The following is an 11,184-nucleotide window of genomic DNA, read 5'->3' on the forward strand; positions in this document are numbered from 1 at the left end:
CAACCGAACCAAAAACCAGTTCCTACTCAGAGGAACAATCACTGTCCTCCCAACTAAAAAGACACAGATTTGAGGAGGAATTACAAACTACAGAGGTAGATCACACGCAAAAGCGGATCTTTATCCAAAGGGGTACAGGGAAAATCAGCACTCTTTCCCCCAATCAGAAGGACAAGGAAACTTGACTTCCAGCAACAAGAAAAGCCACCACAAGCAAAGGTGGTAAAGAGGGTAACTCCACCACCCTCTCCACCACAGTCAACTCATGTATCACCGGCACAGACTCCACCACAATCACCAGCTCATACCACTATGAGCCAGGATGATCAGGCAGCATGGGACCTCTATGATGCTCCAGTATCGGACAATAGTCCAGAGTCGTACCCAACTAAACCCTCACCACCTGAGGACAGTACAGCATATGCACAGGTGGTAGCTAGGGCAGCCGAATTTCATAATGTATCTCTACATTCGTAGCCTATTGAGGATGACTTCCTCTTTAACACCCTGTCCTCCACCCACAGCCATTATCAAAGCCTTCCCATGCTCCTGGGAATGCTAAGGCACGCTAAACAGATTTTCAAGGAGCCTGTTAAAAGCAAAGCAATAACTCCAAGGGTGGAGAAAAAATACAAGGCACCGCCCACAGACCCTGCTTTTATTACATCACAACCGACACCAGATTCAGTAGTCGTAGGAGCAGCTCGTAAAAGAGCCAACTCGCAGACATCAGGCGACGCACCACCTCCGGACAAGGAGAGCCGCAAGTTTGATGCAGCTGGGAAAAGGGTTGCAGCACAAGCTGCTAATCAGTGGCGCATCACCAACTCTCAAGCACTCCTAGCGCGATACGACAGGGCCCATTGGGACGAGATGCAGCATCTCATCGAGCACCTCCCCAAAGAATTCCAGAAACGAGCGAAGCAAGTGGTTGAAGAGGGGCAAAATATCTCCAACAACCAAATACGTTCTTCTATGGATGCAGCAGATACAGCTGCAAGAACAATAAATACTGCTGTGACAATAAGGAGGCACGCATGGCTGCGCACATCTGGCTTCAAACCTGAGATACAACAGGCAGTGCTCAATATGCCGTTCAATGAACAGCAATTGTTTGGCCCAGAAGTGGACACTGCAATTGAAAAATTAAAGAAGGACACTGACACAGCCAAAGCCATGGGCGCACCCTATTCCCCGCAGGGCAGAGGCACATTTGGCACATTTCGCAAAACAACTTTCAGAGGAGGGTTTCGAGGTCAAGCCACAGAAGCCAGCACCTCACAAACAAGACCACCTACCTACCAGGGACAATATCAAAGGGGTGGCTTTCGAGGCCAATACAGAGGGGGCCAATTCCCAAGAAACCGGGGAAAGTTTCAGGGTCCCAAAACCCCTCAAAATAAACAGTGACTCACAGGTCACACAACCCCTTCACACAACACCAGTGGGGTGAAGACTAAGCCAGTTCCACAAATCATGGGAGGAAATAACAACAGACACTTGGGTCTTAGCAATTATCCAACATGGTTATTGCATAGAATTTCTCCAACTCCCTCCAAACGTCCCACCGAAAACACACAATATGTCAAAACAGCATATAGACCTTCTAGGACTAGAAGTTCAAGCATTACTGCAAAAAGACGCAATAGAATTAGTACCAAAAACACAAAAGAACACAGGAGTTTACTCACTGTACTTTCTAATACCGAAAAAGGACAAAAGTCTGAGACCAATATTAGATCTCAGAACACTAAACACCTACATCAAATCAGACCACTTTCACATGGTCACGTTACAAGACGTAATACCACTACTGAAACAGCAAGACTACATGACAACGTTAGATCTAAAAGACGCGTATTTCCATATACCGATACATCCCTCGCACAGGAAATACCTAAGGTTCGTATTCAAAGGCAGACATTACCAATTCAAAGTGTTGCCATTCGGAATAACAACAGCACCAAGAGTCTTTACAAAATGTCTAGCAGTAGTAGCTGCACATATCAGGATGCAGCAAATACACGTGTTCCCGTACCTAGACGATTGGTTAATCAAAACCAACTCGCTAACGAAGTGTTCACACCATCACAGATTATGTTATACAAACCCTTTACAAACTGGGTTTCTCCATCAACTATGCAAAGTCACACCTTTTGCCGTGTCAAACACAGCAATACTTAGGAGCGACAATCAACACAACAAAAGGGATAGCCACTCCAAGTCCACAAAGGGTTCAACATTTTCACAAGGTGATACAAGCTATGTATCCAACACAAAAGATACATGCAAAGATGGTATTAAAACTCCTAGGCATGATGTCTTCATGCATAGCCATTGTCCCAAACGCAAGATTGCACATGCGGCCCTTACAACAGTGCCTAGCATCACAATGGTCACATGCACAGGGTCAACTTCTAGATCTGTTGATAGACCGCCAAACATACATCTCGCTTCTTGGTGGAACGGTACAAATTTAAACAAAGGGCGGCCTTTCCAAGACCCAGTGCCACAATACGTGATAACAACAGATGCTTCCATGACAGGGTGGGGAGCACACCTCAATCAACAGAGCATCCAAGGACAATGGGACGTACATCAAAGAAAGTTTCATATAAATCACCTAGAATTGTTAGCAGTATTTCTAGCGTTGAAAGCATTCCAACCAATGATGACCCACAAATACATTCTTGTCAAAACAGACAACATGACGACAATGTATTATTTAAACAAACAGGGGGGAACACACTCGACACAGTTGTGTCTCCTAACACAAAAAATATGGCATTGGGCAATTCACAACCACATTCGCCTAATAGCACAGTTTATTCCAGGGATCCAGAACCAGCTAGCAGACAATCTCTCTCGGGATCACCAACAGGTCCACAAATGGGAAATTCACCCCCAAATCCTGAACACTTACTTCCAAATTTGGGGAACACCTCAAATAGATCTATTTGCAACAGAAGAAAACGCAAAATGCCAAAACTTCGCATCCAGGTACCCACACCGGCAATCTCAAGGCAATGCTCTATGGATGAATTGGTCAGGGATATTTGCGTACGCTTTTCCTCCTCTCCCTCTCCTTCCATATCTAGTAAACAGATTGAGTCAAAACAAACTCAAACTCATACTAATAGCACCAACATGGGCAAGACAACCTTGGTATACCACACTACTAGACCTGTCAGTAGTACCTCATGTCAAACTACCCAACAGGCCAGATCTGTTAACACAACACATACAACAGATCAGGCATCCAACCCCAGCATCGCTGAATCTAGCAATTTGGCTCCTGAAATCCTAGAATTTGGACACTTAAACCTCACACAAGAGTGTATGGAAGTCATAAAACAAGCTAGAAGACCATCCACTAGACACTGCTATGCAAGTAAATGGAAAAGATTTGTTTGTTACTGCCATAATAATCAAGTCCAACCATTGCATGCATCTCCAAAAGATGTAGTAGGATATTTACTACATTTACAAAAATCAAATCTAGCTTTCTCTTCCTTAAAAATACATCTCGCAGCAATATCTGCTTACCTGCAGATTACTCATTCAACTTCCCTATTTAGAATACCTGTCATTAAAGCGTTTATGGAGGGCCTAAAGAGAATTATACCACCAAGGACACCACCTGTTCCTTCATGGAACCTCAACATTGTCTTGACAAGGCTCATGGGTCCACCTTTCGAACCCATGCATTCTTGTGAAATGCAATACTTAACGTGGAAAGTTGCATTTCTCATTGCCATCACATCTCTACGAAGAGTAAGTGAAATACAGGCGTTTACCATACAAGAACCATTTATTCAAATACACAAAAATAAGGTCGTTCTAAGAACAAATCCAAAATTCTTACCAAAGGTTATCTCACCGTTCCACTTAAACCAAACAGTGGAATTACCAGTGTTCTTCCCACAGCCAGATTCAATAGCTGAAAGAGCACTACATACATTAGACATCAAGAGAGCACTAATGTACTACATTGACAGGACAAAAGACATTAGGAAGACAAAACAACTATTTATTGCCTTCCAAAAACCTCATACAGGAAATCCAATTTCAAAACAAGGCATCGCCAGATGGATAGTAAAGTGCATCCAAACCTGCTATCTTAAAGCAAAGAGAGAACTGCCTATTACACCAAAGGCACACTCAACCAGAAAGAAAGGTGCTACTATGGCCTTTCTAGGAAATATTCCAATGACCGAAATATGTAAGGCAGCAACATGGTCTACGCCTCATACATTTACTAGACACTACTGTGTAGATGTGTTATCTGCACAACAGGCCACAGTAGGTCAAGCCGTACTAAGAACTTTATTTCAAACTACTTCCACTCCTACAGGCTGAACCACCGCTTTTGGGGAGATAACTGCTTACTAGTCTATGCACTGCATGTGTATCTGCAGCTACACATGCCACCGAACGGAAAATGTCACTTACCCAGTGTACATCTGTTCGTGGCATTAGTCGCTGCAGATTCACATGCGCCCACCCTCCTCCCCGGGAGCCTGTAGCCGTTTAGAAGTAGATCTTGAACATTTGTACATTTGTAAATATATTACATTAAACCTTCATTTTGTACATACATATTTATTCCATTGCATGGGCACTATTATTAGCATACACAACTCCTACCTCACCCTCTGCGGGGAAAACAATCTAAGATGGAGTCGACGCCCATGCGCAATGGAACCGAAGTGGGAGGAGTCCCTCGGTCTCGTGACTCGAAAAGACTTCTTCGAAGAAAAACAACTTGTAACACTCCGACCCAACACCAGACGGCGGACTATGCACAGCATGTGAATCTGCAGCGACTAATGCCACGAACAGATGTACACTGGGTAAGTGACATTTTCCTTATTGAATTTCCCCATTAGAACAGCAGCTAGCTAAGTACACATACAGCATACATCTCAACAAGGACAGATAAGTAAAACTAGGGAGACCCACATAAAATAATATACCCATTGAGAGAGATAACCGTTGCAGATGGTCACTCAGAGTTCTAGGGGCAGAACAAAGGTATTTGGGAATGCTGCATTGGAAATTATGAATCTTCAACACTATTACGATATCCCCGACAGGGGCCCAAATGTCCTTTTGAGTGGGCAGTAGGATGTATAGAATCAGCATATTTCTCTGACATTTCCTGGCGGTAGATTGCATCATGAAGCCATTGTTTGCTCGTCGGTACGCTCCTCAGCATCCAAGGAGAAAAAGTATTTTGCTCAAGATGAACTCTGAGCTGGTCATATTTGCAGTTTTGAAAAAGGTCCAAACTCCAGTGGCATGTTTTTGGGGATTAATTTAGTAAGGAAATATCTAATCCCTTTGGCATGTTATCAAGCTTCTACATGGTGTACAGCAGGGATGGGGAATTCAGATCACCCGACACCTGAGATGTTGATTTGTGTCAGGAGCAAGAAGATTTAATGTCTATTTTGTCCAACGGACAACTAGACATTACATCCAAGTGAACAAGCGCAAAGCTGAAACACTTGAAGGCTTGGCATGGGAAATGTGCAAATTGAAGATCCGTTCATTCAATTCTCCAAGGCCCTTGCTCTCACTTTGTCACCACTGCATGAGTTTGATCTGAACAGGCATGCGCGTGGCCGCCGATGACAGCGGGGGGGAGGGGCGGGGTGCCCACGTGAGTGACTGGGGCTCGGTGCAGGCCAGGCTCCCACTGCTGCAGCCCATGCCGACTGGGGCTGGCGACAGAGGGTGGTGAACCCACGACTAGCGGCAGCGCTTAGGGCAGAACGAGGCCAGTCTAGTGGTGAATTGGGTGCAGGGGTGCCTGTTGAGCCTCTCTTTGGTACCTGATGTGCCACTCTCCGCTCTCTGAAATACCCGCTGGCCCGGATTCTGCGTCCCCCCGCCCCCACCTTGAGGCCATGTCAGAGGCCGCTGCTACCGTGGCCCTTCTGGGGGAGAGCCTAGTGTCTGGAGGGGAGGCGCCGACGGAGTTGGACATGTGCTCGCTTGCCTCAGCCCCCAGTGCCCTGCTCAGGCTCTTCTTCGGCTGCAGCCTGAGCGGGCCATGCTGCCAGTTCAGCGCCAGCCTGGCTGACTTCTACGAGTACTTCCGCTGCAGCTGAGGCCCCAGGCGCCTTGCGATCGTCTTCGGAGCAGGACCACGAGCAGTGGAGAGAAATTACCAGGGACATGCCCTGGGTATGCCTTCCACACAAGGAGTGGCACCGCAAGCTGAAACTTTGGAACAAATTCAGGATTTCGAACATTCCATCACTTATATTTATAGATGCCTCCACAGGAAAATGGTCTGTTAGTAATCCAAGATCATCCAGAAGGTTTCCTTGTGGTCCCAAACCATTCAGCGAAGTTATTTTGGGACCTCTTCTTAAAAACAACAGCCAATCACAAGATAGTACTGGCTTAGAAGGATGTTATGCTGATGTTTATTTTTTTGCTCATTGGTGCCCACCTTGGGTCTTGGTGGAACCATATAGAGAAATAAAAGAATCGGGTAAGAAGTTTGAAATTGTCTTCATCAGTGCAGACAGATCTGAAGACTCCTTTATGCAGTACTTCAATGAAATGCCCTGGTTAGCCATGCCATACAGTGATGAAACTAGAAGTTCACGCTTGAACCATCTTTATGGAATACAAGGTATACCAACGCTCCTAGTAGTTGATCCCAAAGGAGATATTGTCAGACGACAGGGACGAGTTGAAGTTTTGAATGTCTATTTAAGAGTTTCCATGGCATCTAAAGCCTATCCTGGAACTAACAGACTCCAATGCTGTGCAACTGAATTAAGGACCTTGCCTGGTTCTTTTGTGGATTCTGAAGATGATGGAGAATCAGAGGCAGCTAAAGAGCTAATCCGACCAATAGCCAAAAAAATAAGGGATATGCAGTAGTCTTCCCTGAGCAGGGTTTTCTCCCCTTGGGCAGGGACTCCGGTGGGCCATGACCCTAGCTCTCAAGCTTGACTCTGTCTGCTCCTCCAGAGTTTGAACCACCATGGTGGTAGTTCGAAGTTCTTCTCTAGAAAGCTTGTGGTCCCAATGGTTCTTATGGTATCTTCTTGATTCACAGCAAGTAGATCTCCCTGTAGATCTTTTGTCTACTTTCTTCAAGATAAGCCGAAGACTTTCCCTATTTATGTTCAGATGGGAACTTTTTACTCAAGACTTCTGCGGTCAGGCTAAAGTTACTGTATAGCACTCCTCCAGCTTTCTTCCCTCCTAATTTTGGTGTCTGGTTTGGTCCTCCTGGTTGGCTGGAATTGGCTTGGGTAGGTTCAATGTGCACTCTGCTCATAGTATGATGGCTCCTAAAGTCTTCAGTTTAGAAAGCATTTTGCAAGATATTTTTTGAGGTCGCTCGCTGGCCCTTTATGCCATTTTAAGCCTGTTGAAATCAGTGCTGCAACTATTGTTCCAATGCATTTTCTTTAATATTTGTTTGTGTGCCTTGAGTTACAATGTAGATTTCCCAGTTTCCAGGGTGGAAATCAAAAGTGTGCAGAAGACAGGAAAGCTAAAACTACTCCTCCTGCGAGAGGCTGTTCCTAATGTTTATTTTTATTCTTGTCATACCTCCTCCATACTAACCCCAAAATGTGCCTTCACTCTCCTAGAGCCTTCCATTTGGTTTTTATCCTCCTGTAAACCTTCTCATCTGACCTTCTGTTCAAACTGGACTTTACTGCTCCTATTTGAAGTGCTGCTGCAGTTTCTGCTTGCTTAAAAACAGTCAAGAATCCGAATACTTTTTTGGGTACCTGCTTTTATACTGCTGTTCTATTTATGATGATGTTGTTATAAGGATTTGTTTGCTATTAACTGCTGCTAACTTGGAGTAAGTAAAGAAATTATCATAATATTAGCCTTCATGTCTATGTAAAAATGATGTTTCAAGTCAGTGGGTGGGAACTAGTTGGGAGGATCAGAATGAACTGCGCAAATTTAGTCCTAGCCCTGTTGCATCAAGCTTTCATCTGAATAAAAGCCTTCCCTATCGATATGGAAGAGTGACCGCAGAGCTATTGTACTAAAATGATGAGCTGCACAAGGAGACGGGTTAAGCAGTTTATTGGTACTCTCTCACTAGGAGACGGTGTAACTGTCAACAGAATTGAAGATAGTATCTGCTTCAACCATTAACAAGTTGTGTGTGTGTGTGTGTGTGTGTGTGTATATGTATATATATATATATATATATATGTTTGGTGGCATGTGTAGCTGCAGATACACATGCTGTGCATTACTTCTGCCAACTAGTGTTTGGCTCAGTGTTACAAGTAGTTTTTATTCGAAGAAGTGTTTTCGAGTTACGAGATCGAGTGACTCCTTCTCTTTGGTTCCATTGTGCATGGGCATCAACTCCATTTTTAGATTGTTTTCTTTCCGCCGTCGGTTTCAGACCTGTTTCCTCTTGCTCCGAGATTTAGATTTGGAAAACTTTGAAAACGCTTTCTTTTCGTCGGTATTGTAACGATCGGGTTTACATCTTCCATCGACACTTCGGTACAGTCGGAGAAGTCAACTCTACTCGCCCTTCGGGGTGCGGGTGCCCAACTCAGGCCTAGTCGGGCTGACCGTGTGGAAGCCTCATGGATCAGACTCCATTCCGGTTCTGTCCTCTGTGCCATGCGAAATATCCTTTAACAGACCAACATCTCGTCTGTAATCTTTGCCTTTCCCCAGATCATCGGGAAGAAAATTGTGAGGCCTGTTGATCCTTCTGTTTTAAAAAGACTCTTCGAGACAGGAGGGCACGAAGACTCGAGATGGCGTCAAGAAGCACCGAACATCTCGACATGGAGGAGGAAGCAATCATGCAAACTGCAGTCTCCGTTTGAGGTTCTGACTCCGAACAGGAATACGAGGAAGACAGACCCGTCACGGCGGGACAACATGTGAAGTACGCCTGCCCCTGTACCCTCACAAAAGCAAAAACATAAGGCCTTGGGGACGCCACTGCCGGAAGGCCATTGCTCGGCCCGAAAAAAGACCACCGGTGACCAAACAACCAGTTTGGCACCGAAAAAGGCCACTCCTCCCAAAACATCGAAGGCAACTAAAGGCTCCAGACTCTCCAGCAAACACCATTTTTCGGAGTCGAAAATTCGAAAATCACTTTCAGAGCCGAGAGCATCAACCGCCTTATCTTTTTCGATCCCGAAAAAAGCCTGCTTCGGAACCAAAAAGGCCAGCATATACAGAGGAGCATGGACTTTCAAAGAGACTGAAAGAAAGCCACAAAACCTCTGAGGAGGAGTATCAAGTACAACCAATACTTGAAGTCATGGACAAAAGGCAAGCCAGGATTCACATCCATAAAGCTACGTGCAGGTTCCTAACAGCACCTCCTCTAAAACCAAAGAGAAAACTAGCTTTTCAGGAGGAATTGGACACTATGCAGCCTCCAGCAAAAGTGCCAAGGCGGAAGGAGAAGCAACCACCTCCTCAGTCTTCTCCTCCTCACGCTCCACACCTGCCTACCTCTCCTCCTAATAGTCCTACACCAGTGCAGTCACCCACTCACTCTTTCGACTCATAACAGAACATTGTAGATCCATGAGATCTTTATGATCCAGATCCCATTCCTAGCAATGACCCAGACAGCTATCCCTCCAAACCTTCACCACCTGAGGATAGCACTGTGTACAATTAGGTTCTAGCTAGGGCTGCAGCATACTATGGGGTCACCATGCATACCGAACCACTGGAAGAGGATTTTTTGTTTAATACCCTATCCTCAATGCACTCAAAATACCAATGCCTTCCCATGCTCCCAGGCATGTTAAAACACACCGATCAAATATTCAGTGAGCCGGTTAAGGCACGTATAATAATGGCCAGGATAGGAAAAAAGTTAAAACCTCCACCCTCTGATCCTGATTACATAACACATGAAGTACCTCCAGATTCCATTTAGTTCTGCCAGAAAAAGAGCAAACTCCCAGTCATCAGGATATGCTCCCCCACCTGACAAAGAGAGCAGAAACTTTGATGCTGCAGGGAAGAGAGTTGCATCTCAGGCAGCGAATCAGTGGAGGATAGCTAACTCACAAGCACTGTTAGCTCAATATGACAGGGCTCATTGGGACGAGATGCAAGACATAATCCAGCATCTCCCCCAAGAACACCAGAAGAGGGCACAACAAGTAGTGAAAGAAGGGCAAGCCATTACAAATAATCAAATTCAATCTACCCTAGATGCAGCAGACACTGCTGCTAGAAGTGTCAATACTGCAGTGACAATACGTAGACATGCATGGCTCAGGTCTTCAGGTTTTAAACCCGAGATACAGCAGGCTGTGTTAAAAATGCCATTCAATAAACTTTTTGGCCCAGACGTTGATACAGCCATAGAAAAATTACGCAAAGATTCAGACACAGCAAGGCAATGGGTGCACTATACTCGGGAACCTGAGTTTCGAGGTGGATTTAGACCACAGACAACAGAGGCATCCACATCTCAGGTGAAACCAACCTACCAACCACAATTCCAACAAGGTGGTTTTAGGGGCACGTATATAGGGCAGTACCCCAGAACTAGAGGGAAATTTCAGACCTCTAAGCAACCTCCAAAGCACCCTAAGCAGTGACTTGTCTCACCCTTTTCCACTCCACACCTCTCCTGTGGGGGGAAGACTACAACAGTTCCACACCAATCGGCAAAACATTACCACAGACAATTGGGTACTATCAATTATCCGCAATGGCGATTGCCTAGAATTGATACACTCTCCTCCAAACATACCACCAAGGTCACACAAACTATCCACAGAACACATCAGTCTGTTACAGGAAGAAGTCCAATCTCTATTACTCAAACAAGCAATAGAATTGGTACCACAATCTCAAATAGGGACAGGAGTTTACTCACTATATTTCCTGATTCCCCAAAAAAAGGCACCCTCAGACCAATATTAGATCTCATAACCCTCAATCTTTACATCATGTCAGAAAATTTTCACATGGTAACTCTACAAGATGTTATCCCACTACTCCAAAAACACGATTTCATGGCAACATTAGACCTCAAAGATGTGTATTTTCATATACCCATCCATCCTGCGCACAGAAAATATCTCAGGTTTGTCATTCAAGGAAAGCACGATCAGTTCAAAGTGTTACCCTTTGGAATAACAACAGCTCCAAGGGTATTCACAGGGTGCCTAGCAGTGG

The 11,184-nt window shown here is 45.0% G+C and overlaps 1 pseudogene; it reads left to right on the plus strand.

The window, feature by feature from the left end:
• Positions 1 to 4,867: 4,867 nt before the first annotated feature.
• LOC138304066 (nucleoredoxin pseudogene) lies at positions 4,868 to 7,911 on the plus strand (annotated as a pseudogene).
• The last annotated feature ends 3,273 nt before the right edge of the window (positions 7,912 to 11,184 follow it).

The sequence above is a fragment of the Pleurodeles waltl genome, chromosome 7, assembly GCF_031143425.1.
Source record: "Pleurodeles waltl isolate 20211129_DDA chromosome 7, aPleWal1.hap1.20221129, whole genome shotgun sequence".
In the NCBI taxonomy this organism is placed as follows: Eukaryota; Metazoa; Chordata; class Amphibia; order Caudata; family Salamandridae; genus Pleurodeles; species Pleurodeles waltl.